The sequence below is a fragment of the Pongo pygmaeus genome, chromosome 5 (genome assembly GCF_028885625.2).
Source record: "Pongo pygmaeus isolate AG05252 chromosome 5, NHGRI_mPonPyg2-v2.0_pri, whole genome shotgun sequence".
Taxonomy (NCBI): Eukaryota; Metazoa; Chordata; class Mammalia; order Primates; family Hominidae; genus Pongo; species Pongo pygmaeus.
The window spans coordinates 116,279,133-116,294,543 of record NC_072378.2 but is presented as its reverse complement, the minus strand read 5'-3'; the positions used below and the strand labels follow the sequence as shown (position 1 = coordinate 116,294,543).

Here is a 15,411-nt window from a genome sequence, read left to right as displayed (position 1 = left end):
TAGGTGGCAAAAAATAAAATTAAAATTTATTAAAACAGATTTGCTGTTTATATAACAAAATATATGGTTTATATCTAATACTTTATAATTAAATAAAGAAATCTAGAATATCCAGATTGTGTAAAGTGAAAATCTATATGCTAAATATAATGCTTGGAAAGTCTCTCAAATAAAAGCTGGGAAATGAAGTACAGAATATATGAGAAAAACAATATATAAAATTTACATTTTAACAGTATCTGATTTCCAGATCTGTAATTTAATTTGCATATCCTGGCCCTACTCCAAAAATTCTGATTTAATTGGTTTGGGGTAGGGCCACAACATTGGTATTTTTTTTTTAAAGCTTCCCAGGTAGTCCTAATGTGCTACCAGGATTAAGAATTGGTGCCCTAAAATATAAAAACTAGAATTCTTACTATTATTTTGTGTATTTTGCCTGCTTCATTGGAAATCACAGGCTCTCAGAGGGCAGGGACTTTTGAATTTTATAGTATCTTTATTACCTAACATACAGCCTTGTACATATTAGGTAATCAACAAATAATAACTGTTGCCAATTATCTTAAATGTCATTGTGGTTGATGATCTTTAAAATGTTTACTCTTACACTATACCAATTAAGCATGGTATTCTAGATTTAGTCAAGTATTGTGAATACAGCATGATGGATTTCATTCCTCCTTTGAAAGGAGGATTCCTGGAAAAAGCGTATATTATGGAATTCTTTGAAAGAAAAATTATTCGAACAGTTTAAATGAGTATAGACAAGCCAAACAAACTCCTTTATCTCTCCAAAGCCATCAAACTGCGTGACTCTGGGCTGAATACAGTCTATAAATATGATTTTGGGGCGGTAGTATTTTAAAATTTTTGGATGTTAATGTCCTTGGACAGTATTACATATGTATTCTAATGGTTTACCCACAATCCCACCACACCATATTGTCTACACTTGGCCTAGTCAACTCCCCTGTTGGCATCAGAGTTTACAACCTATTTTTTCTCCTATGATATCGGAATGAATCATTCTAAAAGAACCTAGTTTCCTCTTTCCGACATGGTTACTGGACAGACAACATAAATGTGGAGAGAGGTTTTTGAAGGTCTACCTGGTTTTATTCAAAATATAACAAATCCTTTAATGAGGACGCTGACCGCTGGGAGGGTCAGCAGATGGATCTCATGACAGAATCACATACAATAACATCTGGACAGGCTCTAAAGTCGACAAGGTGACTCAGTGAGGTAAAATTTCATAGGGAGAGATGTAATCTTACCAGGTTGAAAGCTCAGCCATACAGGCATATCAATGGAGGAGCTGTTGTTTGTCAGCAACTTCAAAATATAGAGCTTACAGTCAGCTTAGGCTCCACAGTATAGACAAAGTAAAATAAAAAGTTTGGAGACCATGTTTTGCAATTTATTTAGTTACTACTATGTACTTTTGATATCACGTTTCTGGAAAAATATTTGTGCTCCAGAAAGCTGGGTAACAAGCATGTGTCCTCCTTTATAACCCTAGGCATCTTATCTTCATGTGCTCCGTATTATCCAATTAGGTGATTAGACTGTAGAGCTATATTAATATCAGTACTATGTTCAGAACCAGGAAAGCAATAATTTCCACTCTTTTAATCATTCTCAGACTAAACCTTGATAACTAGGTTCTATTATGGATGACACTTTTCACAAGAAAGTGTGTCCAGAGAACGATGATGTTAACAATTCCTATGCCCCACCCTAGAGACCTCTGGTGGAGCCCCAGAGATATACACCTGGCCAATCAGACATTTGCAAACCTGTGAAATAGGCAGCTTCAAAGGACCATTTTAATCTTAGAGTTGCTTGAGTCTATGCCTCCATGGTAATGTCCAGCCAGATAACTCTTTTTTTTTAAATTATACTTTAAGTTTTAGGGTACATGTGCACAATGCAGATAACTCTTTAGCCACAATGAACACCCATTTCCACAGTGTTTCTCCTCCTCTAAAATGTCTTTGCATTTTGAATATGATATTTCAAAAACAGACTTTCGGTAGAAGAGTGGGTCTCAAAATGAAGGTAAATTAGAATTATCCAGAATGCTTTCAAAAATACTCCTAGAGTTTCTGATTCAGTAGGTCTGGGGTGGGGCCTGAAGATGTGCATTTCTAACAATTTCTCAGGTCAACTGACAGTCCAAGAACCACACTTTGAGAATTACTTCAGTAGAATACCCCTATAAAGCCAGACAGCTTTTTGAAAGTCTTTTTTCTCCTAGCAGAACATGGTCCTCACTATTTCGGCTAGAAGTGCAAAACCAGATTACGCATATTTAACGTTATCTAATAAAAATGCTCAAATCTGTGTCTGTGTTTAAAAACATTTTAAGTAAAAATCTTAAGTAAAATAAAATTTATTTTTATTTCCTTTATAAGAAGGATATATGTGAGAATAAAGACCTGATGAACTGTTTTATGTTTTTCAGTGTACTATTTCACATTCACTTTCATTTCTCAGCCTTGAGAGCAATACTTCTGTATGTAAAGTAGAAAAAGCACACACTTTGGAGTCAAATGGCCTAAGTTTGATTCCCAGGTTTGCCACTTACAATATCAGGATTTTTGAGAAATTTACTTAAAAATTTTAATTTTAATTCTTAATGTCTTCACCTATAAAATCTCATTAAATTACGGAGAAGAAAGCCAGGCACAGTGATGTGCGCCTATAGTCACAGCTACTTGGGAAGCTGAGGCGGGAGGATTCACCTCTAGTGATAGGCTCTCTGCAAAGGGATCAGAAAGAGTTGTGTCTAGGTAAGTAGAAGGGGTGGAAGGGAATTCTTATTGGGAATTTTGTGCCAAGCACTATGAGATGGATACTTTACCCACACTACTTTTTTTTTGTTTTTTAAGAGATGGGATATCTCTGTGTTGCCTAGGATAGGCTCAAGTGATCCTCCCGCCTCAGCTTCCCAAGTAGCTGGGACTATAGGCGCACATCACTGTGCCTGGCTTTCTTCTCCGTAATTTAATGAGATTTTATAGGTGAAGACATTAAGAATTAAAATTAGAGCCTATCTGGTGGGTTTCTCCCAGAGCAAGTGTTTTAAGACAAGCAAAAGCTGCAAGGCTCCTCATGACCTAGTTTTAGGAATTTTACAGTAGCACTTCTGCTGAATTTTACTGATGATAGAGGTCCAGCTCATTTTCAAGGAGAAGAAAACAGAAAGGTGTGACTTCTGGGAGGCATGATTCATTAGGGAGCTATCTTTGTAGACTAGCTGCCAAACATACTAATATTTCTATGTGATTCTTGCCAGTATATTTTCTGTTCATATCTAACTCTGTGGGAATTTTAAGCATACCATATATAGTTTTTTTACCTGTGTTTCTGTTCAGCATTGTATCTGAGGAATTTCCTATGGCATTAACATTTATTTTAAAACATTTCCATGGTTTTAACTTAATACCACATTTTAAAATAGATTATTTATAATAATTATCCTCATAATAACTGACATAATCTGAGTGCTTATTTTTGCTAAACACAGTTCCAAGACCTTTATAACTATTAATGGATTTAATCCTCATAACGACCCCATGAACAGGTCCTATATGATTCCCGTTTTGCAACTGAAAATCCGAGATACAGAGAGGCTAAGGAACTTGCCCAAAGTCACACAGCTACCATGTGGCAGAATCGGAATTTGAATGCAGGCAGTCTGCTTTCAGAGCTTGTGCAATACTGCCCCTCCAGTTACAAGGCATTTGGGGACTCTGTGGTAACTACAGGGTCACCACAAATCCTTACTCTTTTTTTTTTTTTCTTTTTTCACATGGTACATTATTATGTAGTATTACAGTTCAGGGGTTTGAGGTTGGCCAGAATTTTAATAAGTGAGAGTTCAGAATTTGGATAAATTTTGACAAATCAAATTAGCTTCTTTTTGAACCTTACGCATAAATTTACTTAAAATCTTGCAATGTGGAAAGTCTTTTAAGCATGGCACTGAACTCGAAAGTCATAAAAGAAAATTGAAACACCAAATTAGATTTCTGCAGAGGAAAAAAGTATCCATCAATATGCATTCTAATTATATCTAGAATTGAAAGGAGCATTAGAAATCACACCCTTCAACCCTGTCATATTAAAGATGATTAAGTAGCCACCACATATTTTGCTCAAAATTACAGTTAGTAACAAACTTGGGTATGGAATAGAGTCCTCAAGAATCCTAGTCCACTAAACCTCATCATTTATGTGTCTAAATCTATATGTTTGAGATCTAACTTATTTGATGACCATTATCTGTTAAGGAAAAATAACTTGCGTTCAGAAGCAGAAATCAAATGCTTTAAATGGTATGCCTGTTTAGCTATATAATTATTGGATAATAATTATAAAATTCAATTCTGCTTTTCCTCAGAATTTCTGTAGAAGTTCTTTGTAGTCACTGAACTGATATTGTCTCTGCTATTATCTGGAAACTCAGACCTTCCACTGAGATGGGAAAAAACAACCCGAATAAACGTCTAAAATTAAGGCATAAATATTATCTCCCTTCCTGGAATACTCTGCCTTCCCTCTGCCGCCTGGTGAATCTTGGAGCTTGTCACAAGGTTACCTTCTATGAGCAGCCCTCCCCAATACCTACTCTGCACATCAATGATGGCATTCATCATGTTACACTATAATCAACACTTGTAATAAGCATATTTATGTATTTTTCTTTCTTCTGAGACTCTGGGATCTTTTAAGAAAAGAACCATCTTAACATTCATGTTTATACTCCTCATATCAGGCAAGTACCAGAGGATTCCTAAATACAGAAGTAAGTGTGTGTGGGAAAAAGCTACCAGGCAAGACTTACCAGGTGACCATAAAGACCAGAGGTTGGCAAACCACAGCCCACAAGCTAAGAAAGGTGCTTACACCTTAAAATGGTAATATAAGTATCAACATAATAGCCTTGATTTTGTCTCTTGGTGCCCAAAGCCTATAATATTTACTATCTGGCCCCTTAAGAAAAGGTTTGCTGAATCTTGATATGTAGTATTTAATAACTACAGGACAGTAACATAATAAAAATACAATTAGTTATATATAACGCACTATTATTAGAAAGTACCAAAAGAATAATAAAATCATCAATTTAAGAGACTTTGTTTAAAGGCTATGCAGTCTCTGAGCAGAGTGAATATTACAAAATCATTTGTGATCAAACTAATGAAAGACAACATAAATACCTTTATGTATCTTTTAATTACAGTGGATCCCCAGCCATGATGTAACTGCCCTTCAATTATTCTCTGGCCTGGGTTCTCTATTAGTATATTCTATGTGCCAGATGATGGGTCTCTTTACTCTGCCATCTCTTTAAAACCTATCTATATGTGCCTTTGCTATTGCTTTTATGATTTTAGCACACTTTATTTTTAGTCTCTGAATAAGATGTTTTCAGGCTCACTTGGTCTGCTTGTTAAAAGAGCAATCGCAGGGGTCACAGAAAGACACTACAAGCCTAGGACTGAAAGCCACCACTGGTAATATTTTTCCTCATGAATGTCAAAGGAAGTTGAAAGATCCCAAAAATGCACATGATGACATGATGACATGATCAGAAAGAACTAAAGAGCTTGTAGCTTGAGATGAATGAATAAAGGCACTACTGCCTAAGTACAGTCTTACAAATTAACTGTGCAAGAAATATGAATGTTTTCCTTGGTACAGCAAAATAAAGATGCCTCCAGGTAAAACCTGGGACAGGTTTTAGGGGCTAGCTTCAAAGAGATACACTGTAGGTTTCATTTCAAACAGTTTTAAAATGTATTTGTGAGGCACAAAACCATTTTGGGAGGGTTTTGTTTTCAACACAAGTCAGCCCACTGACATTATCCTTACTTGAAATCTTCCACCTCCTTCAGAAGAGAGAAGCTGGAAAAATTTAGGAGAACTAAAATGGGATGCCTCGGGGCAAAGCAGACTCAGAAATGTGGCAATGCTTATTCCTTTGAAAAAAGTTACAGTTGACCTCTCTAGCTTTGAGGCACAAAGAGATCAGAAAAAATAACAGGTACAAAGAAATCATAAGCTAGATATTAGGGGTCATTAACTATCAATGTCTTAAGGAAATCTGCCCCACACTGAGGACTGAAGTGCTCAATTGTTTAACAAACAAAAGACCTGGAATAGAACTTTCACTGTTTCTTCTAACCTGGTTTTTCTTCTATAGTAGGTATCCTAACAGAAAGCCAAGACAGCATTTCAGTTGTATACACTATGCTTAACTCAGCTCCCAAATCAATATAAATAACAAAAATAATCTGTGATGGGAACCCAGTCCTCATTCCATAATGATCAGTAATGAGGCACAGAGTAAAGAAAGCCTGGGGGCAGCTCTTTATAGCCTCTGCAAGGAGTGGGCAGAGACTCAGGTAGAAATACAGTGGGAACCTGGGCACGAGGGGTTCACAGTTGAGTAATGGCTGGGTTCCCAGAATATTCTACTCTAAGCAGGGCTTTTAACCATCTAAATTCCTCTTTTTTCTTCTTTGGTCTTATTTTTGCCTCTTTCACACTCCCTGCTTCCAATCTAATGCAACAAGTTTATATATTTTGGGTATTTTTTAGAATTAACAAATATATAATCATAATAAAATACAATCATATATACTTTTCAAACATAAAGATGAAAGACTTTTTAAATCAAAAATTAAGTAACTCTTTACCCGGTTAGCATGAAAAAAATCTGAAAAATAAGGTTATAAACTTGGTCTTTACCTATATAATATGTACATATGTATCTATCATCTATCTAATTAAAGATTTTAAAGGATTTTTTTGCTTTCTCTCTTTAGAATACATTAAGTCCACAATAAAAAAGAAAACATTTACCTCTATAGCTATAGACTCTACTGATCTTAAAAGGAAATGCAGGGACAGAAATATTTTTTCCTATGATTTCTTAAGACATATGATCCATTTATTGAGTGCATACCTTCAATCTTTCAGAATAAAGTAGAAGAAATCTGCTGTAGGCAGGGAATAGGTATAGTTATTAATGCAGAGATATCAGCTCCCAGAGGATCTGAATAAAACAATATTGTAATAATGAAACTATTTTCTAATAAAAAATTACATTCTTTTGACCTAGGAAAAAGTTCATTAAGAAAGCATATGACATAAGTGATCAGACTATTTATTTTTAAAAGGAAAGATGTCAATATAAATCCAGAGAACTTTAAACTCTAGAATTACTCAATAAACAAGAAGAAAACATTCAAAATCCAATTTAAATGAGACAAATATTTTGCACACAATTATTTGGAAAATGTTAGCAATAAACACTAAATGCCCTATGTGTATTCAATGAAGAACAATGTGAGTAAAGAGGAAACTGCACTAGACTTCGACCAATTAACAGTTTATCTAAAAACTATGGCAAAGAAAATGTTTTGCCCTCCATATATAAAATCCATTTAAAACATCAAAAGGAACTTTATCTAAATGTCTCATGCCAGCAAATTAAATCATTATGGAGCAGGGTAGGAGAGATGGCAGAAAGAAATTCATAATTTGCAGGTGACTTCATTAAGAAACAGCTGTTGCTGTTGATGTAAGGAGAGTTGCTATTCCATTTCTACTGAAAAGCTTCAGAGGACAAAGTTCTGTACCAGAGTAGACACACAGATAAAAGTATATTACAGGACATGGTCTCCAGTGTTCCTGGGTGGTATGGACCCAAATCAGACAGTCTTGAGTCAAGTCTTAGTTGTGCAATATCCTTGGGTAAGTGCTTTAGTCATTCAGAGACTGTTGGCTTATCTATAAAATGATCACAGTCATAACACTCACCCCATTAGGTAATTGTGTGAATTATATGCAATGATATACGTGAAACATTTAGCACAATGCTTTACGCATAGTAAAAATTTTGTGTTAGAGCTATTTTTACTTTACCAAGTTCCTCTGGCTTAAGTACAGGCAGTTGATTAACCACGAAATGCTATGGGCCACACTGCATCATGGAATTGCCCTGCATGGGCCCAAAATGCAAGATTTCCCTTATCAAAATGCTACTTACCTTCAAAACATATTTTGAAACATATGCTATGAAAAAACCCTAAAAGTACTACTGAGCGGGAGGCAGGGTGGTTCTACTTTTTGTTACTTCCAGGAAAAAACACCGGGCTAGATGGTCCAGTGGTCTATTAGACCATTCTCAAAGGACTGAGCAGAGAAACTTGGGGTAGCTACTAGAACCTTGGGGACCACAAAACCTAATCTCATTGTGCAGATGAAAATGAGGCCTAGAGAGGCTGACTTGCCTATCTTCATGACGTAATGAGGAAAACAGCAGGATGGAATGAAAATCTTGGTCTCTTTGATTTTTTCATTACACATTCTTTACTGTCATATCTACTAATCTTATTGTTTTATCCCCTTTATTAAGACATTTTACATTGTTGTAAATATGTAAATACAATTAGTGAAAAATTTAAAATGTACCCTTTTAACGCAAAATCAGAATAAAGACTGAAACTACACAAACAGCTGGTTTATTCTTAAAGTAATGTGTAAAATATCTGAACAGCCTTTTTTCCCCCCAATTTATTTCACACACATTTAAGGAATTTCCTTTGGGAAGACTAGGTCTAGCAAGATCAGATGCTCTGTATATCTGTATAGAGACTGTGGGGCTCCAGAGGGAGAAGCTCCTGACTCTAAGTTCCAACCTACCAGATAACACGGAAATTATCTTTCTAAGGTTAAATGTTATTTTAAAATTATCTCGTAATTACTCAAGTAAGATATGTGAACACTTCCAAATTTCCAAATATATGTTCTAAATTTTGAAACAAAAAAAAAAAGTCTGAAGTCTTCTCTAGATAGTACTCTCAATTTCTGGTCCCTAGTATCATTGTTGTCATTTTAGTGTCACACCAGGCTTGTCCAACCCGGCTTATTTTGTTGTTGTTCTATCTTGTTTTGTTTTAGGCTTTTAGCAGCCTGAAGACATGGTTTTTAGTTTCTGTCTGTAATGATAAGCAGAAAAGAGGGATGAGGAAGGGGTTTTACTGGCCTAACAGGAAACAGAAACTAAGAACCCATGGATGTATTATTTCCTTGGACACTTCTGCACTGTATACTTTTCAGATAAATTCCTATGGAATTGCATACACACATATGTAGTTCACATTTTGGTGTGTATCTTTCCAATAAGGTGTTACGGACTTACACACACATATACATGTATTTTCTAGTACACATTTTGTGCAATTTGCTTTCTTCACCCAATGGAATGACTTCAAAATCTAGCCATGTACTTAAATCTAGCCATGTAATTATAACAAATAATTACTGAGCACCTACTACACACTATTCATTGTTCTACTTGTTGAAAACATGGACAAAGTTTTTTCTCTCATAGAGCTTACATTCTAGAAACCCTTCATTCTTTTTAACCACAACACTGCAATCCAGCATATGAATACAACAGTCCTTTGGTGATTTTTTTCATTATAAATTCTGGAGTAAACAACATTGTATCTGAGTCCATGTACACATGTGAGTACTTCCTTAGGACTTACAAATGTTAAACGACTGGCTCATTGCATATCTGCGTTTCTAATCTTAATATTTACACTGAGTTTGCTTTCAGAATTGTTGGCGACAATAGTTTTTAACATTGTTAGCAGCATATGTGTGTGTACACTTACCCCACACTCTCATCAGGTCATACTGTCAGATTCTTAATTTTTGCTAATATACTAAGTGAAAGTGGACATGTCACCGTTTTACCTTGCATTCCCCTGATTACTAATTAGGTAGTGCATCTTTTTGAATCTTTCTTAGTCACTACCTCTCATCCCTTTTACATTTCTACATTCAAGGCTGAGAATGAAGTAATTACCAAAAAGCAATTTGTTGTATTCAACTGACTAAATTGAGGGCTATTTATGAAGTTACTTTATTATAAAAATTCAACAAACACACTCTGAGAGCACTTGACAAACTCAGTGGTAGTAACTCCTGAAGTGTTTCTTACCCCACCAAAAGCCTTCAGGCTCACAGCAGTGCATCGCCCTCTCCCTTACCCAACTGTTTCACTGCAGGACCAAATTCCAAATTATACTGCCCAAAGTGAGCTGGGTCAGAGGCCACCACCTTTGAGGGTTTTTTTTCAGCGGGTCTATGGAGAGCTGGGAATAGGTATATTTGATGATCACCGTGTGTGTGTGTCAGGGCATCTGTGGTCTAAAACTACCGGTGTTCTCTAAAAGGTAAATTATGATAATTATAGATATCAAGTGGCAAAAAATATTTCTGACAACATCAAGTACTGGTGAGGATATTGAGAATATAAAGTATCTGGAACTCACACTGTGCAAGTACTTTGAAAAATTATTTGGCAGTTCCTACTAAAACTGAACTCACAAATACACCCTATAATGTGGCAATTCTAATTCTAGGTGTAGATCTAAGGGTAACATGTAAATAGGCATGAAAATCACATGTAACTGATGTTCATGAGGCATTATATGTAAAAGTCCCCAATTAAATTAACCGACATCTACCAAGGGTAGGATGAATAAATAAAATGTGGTGTAGTTATATTAATATAATGGCATATTGTACAGCAATGAAAACTAATGAATTACTGTGACATTCAGTAACAGGGAAACATTATAGGAGCATAATGTTGAGGAAGAGCCACTAGACGCAGGAAAATACATACTGCATAATTACATATATAAAATAAAAAATGAGACAAAATTAATCTATGGTGTTAGGTGTCTCTCCAGGAAAGGGATGTTGGCTAGAAGGGAGCATGAAGAGAGCTTCTGGGGGACTGCAGGGCTCTACTAGCTAAAAATATGTTTACATTTAATAACAATGTATAGTAAAGTAATAATAAAGAACTGACATAATAGTTTCATGACCATGAAAATGAATCCAAGAAATAGAATAAAAACAAGTGTTAAATCAGAAATGAAAGACTCACATTAAATGATAATCTAATACAACACTGTAAAACTGTTTAGTATAGAAAAGCAACCACTTGGTAATTTGTTCAAATTTGCATTAAGTGACATTTTACATTAACTTCACTATTTCTTGTATCCTACCATAAAAATGTTTTTTTAATATCATAATCTATGGGAAAAAATTTGTGTATTAAATTAAATTTAAAAAAGCACTTGTATTAAGAAGTGAAAAACCATGTTTGGAAAAGAAAAAGTTTCTTATGAGACAGCCCCTCCCCTCCCTTTTTGCATTACTACATTACCCCTAGTAATATTTGTTGCCTTTGTACTTTCTTCACTCCTTAAGATTTTCTAGTTATGGAAATGTGAGGTAATTAAGAACTGTCACTTTTTCTGATTCCTTCCACAGAGCTTCTGAATTTACTTGCTCAAGTTAACAACAATAAAAAAAATAGCTGTCATTGTCTTAATATTTTAATGTTTATCTGCAATGCATTCATGAAATTATACACTGCAGTTCCCCCTTTCCTAGACTATAATCTCAGAATGCCATTCTTAACCTAACAAACATCATGTGACTGGATTTTCATATGACTCTGTAAATATCACTCAATCTAAACTTAAAGTGTCACTGAACTTTGCAGGCATCAAATTAACAGATTTGCATCTGTAAAAGAAAATAGCCTTTGTTTTTAGAATTAAAGAAATAAACCTATTCCCAATAATAATTTTCTAAAGGTTCAAACTCTTAAAGGTGGAATCAAGAACATATGGGATCATTGTTTCCTCATTTCCCCTAAAAAAGAGTATGGTGAACAAAACTCAGTGAATTTTATTTTTTAGTGATGAGTTTAAGAACTTAACAGCTTTAGATTTAAGTGGGCCAAAATTGAGAAGGCACTTTGTTCTGCTACTGATCTATGTATTCCAACCATGCTAAGCGTAAGAAAAAAAGGTACTACAGAAATGTTTCCTCGAAAAGAATAGCCCAGTGTGTGCAAGCAAGGCCCAGAGCTAAGGTAGCAGGGGAGCCTGCATCACATGGAGGATTCCTACACTGTCTAGACTGGTGCTCTAGCAGGTATGGGCCACAGGTGGCTACTTCAAGTTAAATTAAGTAAAATTTAAGTCAGTTCCTGCAACTCCCTGCCACATTTCAAGTGCTCAGTAGCCACATGTGGTTAGTGGCTACCACATTGGACAGCCTGGATATAGACTATTTCTTCACTCCAGGAAGTTCTATTGGTCAGCACTGCTCCAGGTGTAAATTAACTTTAGTTCACAGTTCCTAAAATTATCAGCTGTAGGTGCATAAATCTACCAGTGTGGCATTTGGATCCAAATAATAAGCAAACATGATTTGGTCCAGAAATAGAGCATTTAAAAAAGTAGAGGCAATAATTATAATCATGAAACCATGCCAAGGCTTCAGTGCAGGCTAGAAGGGGAAATACTCTGCCCAGAATCAAGTGGCTTAGGCTGTACATCTGTGTTTCTTTCAGCTGCATGTCTTTGCCCATGACCTCACATGTCAGAAGTGGCCATATATCACCTTCGCGACCTCATGGGTGGGACGGGATGTCAAACAAGCCTAAATAATAGTAAGCACATGTTATTTGCACTATTATCTTTATATTAACCAATACTTTTAATATCATCAGTAAACCTGACTCTGGCAAATGCTCACCTCACTGAAGTTCTCAGAACTGAAAAGCATTACCGAGACAGTCCCATAAGTCACTGGTCTCATTAGGGAAATTTGATTGGTCAATTCTTCTCCACCAACGGATTACAGAACACTACTCTATATACTGGAGTGATTCTAAATTCAATTTCTATAACAAACTATGTTCAAATACATACCTTTATACAGTGAAATATGCCCAGAATGAATAAACAATACTGTTCACCGAAATAAAGGTGGTGGGAATGACTTCCAATTATACAGTTAGTTATAATGGCTACAGCCACAAAGGCAAGAGTATCATAGAGGTAACTAATTGTAGTTACCTATATTAAACTTTTTTATCTGCTCATGTATTGTCCCTCCAAGATTTTACATGTGGTGACTCATTCTGAAGGATCCCCTCATCTCACCTTCTTATTCTGTACACATCTAGTTGCAGTACCTCTTGGGCAAGTTGGTACTTCACTCCTATTGGGCAAGTTAGTACTTCACTCCTACTGGGCAAGTTGGTGCTGTGGGGTGCTACCATAGTATCTTCCTGCTTTTTTCCATTCCCCTTGAGAACAAAGAAACTAAACAGAGAACCTTTCAGACCTTGGTTAGAAAAAAGCACTGGTAAGTTATAAGGCAGCTGTATTTCTGAGTGGGTGGGGGAAGAAGAGGGGAGCATATGTGGATTTCCTCATAAGAAAAAGTAAACATGGTCTGCCACAGGATTTATGCCAAGAAGGTGAAGAACTGTTATGTGATATCCTTCAGCTTCTTTAGTTGGGAACCTGAAACTGCTCCAAGCTAGTGGGAGAAGAGATGAAGTACGATCCATAAGGACATTAAACATCACCCAGAGAGAGAAGTTGAGGAATGACTCCATGAATAGACTTTTAAAACTAAGGGAATTATATACCAGAGCTTGATAATATCCTTCTGGATAAAATAACCATTACTTATAATAGTGTCTTACCTTTATTTAGCTATGCTTTTTAAAATACATTTTTAATTTTAGTATAGTTTTAGATGGACAGAAAAATTACAAAGATAGTCCAGAGTTCCCATACACCTCACACTCAATTTCCCTATCAATATCTTTCAATATTATGGTACATTTGTCACAATTAGTGAAGCAATACCAATACATTATTATTAACTAAAGTCCTCACTTCGTCTAGATTTCCTTAATTTTTACCTAATGTCTCTTTTCTGTGCCAGGATCCCATCCAGGATACCATATTACGTTTACTGGTTATGTCTCCTTAGGTTACTCTTGACTGTGACATAGTTTCAGGCCTCCCCTGTTTTTGGTAACTTTGACAGTTTTATGGAGTACTAGTTAGATATTTTGTAGAATGTCTTTCAATTGGGATTTGTCTGACATTTTTTTCATTAAACTGGGTTATGTGTTGTTGGGTGGAAGACCATGGAGATAAAGTGCCATTCTCATGTTATATTAAGGGTATATACTATTAAGGGTCACTGTTGATGCTGACCTGGATGATTTGGCCAGGACAGTATTTGTCAGGTTGCCCCACTAAAAAGTTACTCTTTCTCCGCTCCTTCCATACTGTACTCTTTGTAAGGAAGTACAATGCACAGGCTACCCTTAAGGAGTAAAAATTCATGCTCTACCTTCTTGAAGGTAAAATGTGTGCATAAACTATTTTGGAATCTTTTGTGTGGTAGATTAGTCTCTTCTCCCCATTTATTTACTTGTTAATCACTTATTTATATCAGACTCACTGACGGTTATTTTGTACTCTGGGTTATAATTCCATACTACTTTATTTCTTTTGTTCTCAAATTGTTCCAGCATTAGCCATTGGGAGCTCTATCCTTTAATTCCTGTGTCCCTTTTACATACCTCCATCATTATAATTTTTTAAAAGCATTTACTTACCTTCTGGCACTACAAGATGCTCTAGGTCATCCTCTATATTTCCTGCCCCAGGCCTAAAGTCAGAGATTTCTCCAAGGAGCCCTGGCTTCTGATATTGGAGAATGGTGTTAGAAACCAAGATCTGAGTGCTAGGTGACTTCTTTGTTTTTTAAAGATGCTTTTGTACATACATATTTCTCTTTCCACAACCTTGATGACAGATAGGTAAACTAAGGCTTAGAGTAGTTAAAGTGCTCAGTGCCAAGGCTAATAATAGCAGTGTTGGAATAAAACTCAGTCTTCTAATGGTAGTTCCCTGTCCTTTGACTATCTAATGTCTTCTGGATGAGAATACAGCATCAAAGACCAGATTAACAACCTATAAGAAAAGGAAAAAGGCACTTCCAGAAGATAGTCCTTTCAGGAGGGAAAATCTAATAGGCGTAACTGACAAACTCTCTTGTCTATCTAGAAGAAACAACTGGAGATTTTGTCTTTCATGGAAAGATATTTTTATACATTACAGCTTTTGACTGAGGGTGATTTAGCTCCCCTCACCCCCAGGGACATTTGGCAATGTCTGAAAGATTTCTGGTGGGTGGAGGGTGCTGCTACTAGCATCTAGTGGTTAGAGGCCAGGGATCTTGCTAAACATTATATAATGCACAGAACAGCTCCTCCAACAAAGAATTACCCAGTTCAAGATGACAATAGTGCTAAGGTAGCTAAAGGAATAAATAGTAGAAGATTCTTCATCTAATTTACACTGTTTATATTCTAACTGAATTACTTTTCTATTGGTGGCTATGACGGATCACCATGGAAGACTCTGTCTCATTCTGTAACCTCATGAGTTAGCCTATCAGAAGAAAAAGTCCCCA

The 15,411-nt window shown here is 35.8% G+C and overlaps 2 protein-coding genes across 5 annotated transcripts in view; one reads left to right on the top strand and one right to left on the bottom strand.

Annotated features, from left to right (window-relative positions):
• Positions 1 to 15,411, bottom strand: part of NT5DC1 (5'-nucleotidase domain containing 1) — a 138,806-nt gene that overhangs the window by 25,339 nt on the left and 98,056 nt on the right. The gene's annotated exons all lie outside the window — the stretch shown is intronic.
• Positions 1 to 15,411, top strand: part of COL10A1 (collagen type X alpha 1 chain) — a 95,650-nt gene that overhangs the window by 411 nt on the left and 79,828 nt on the right. The window lies entirely within an intron of this gene.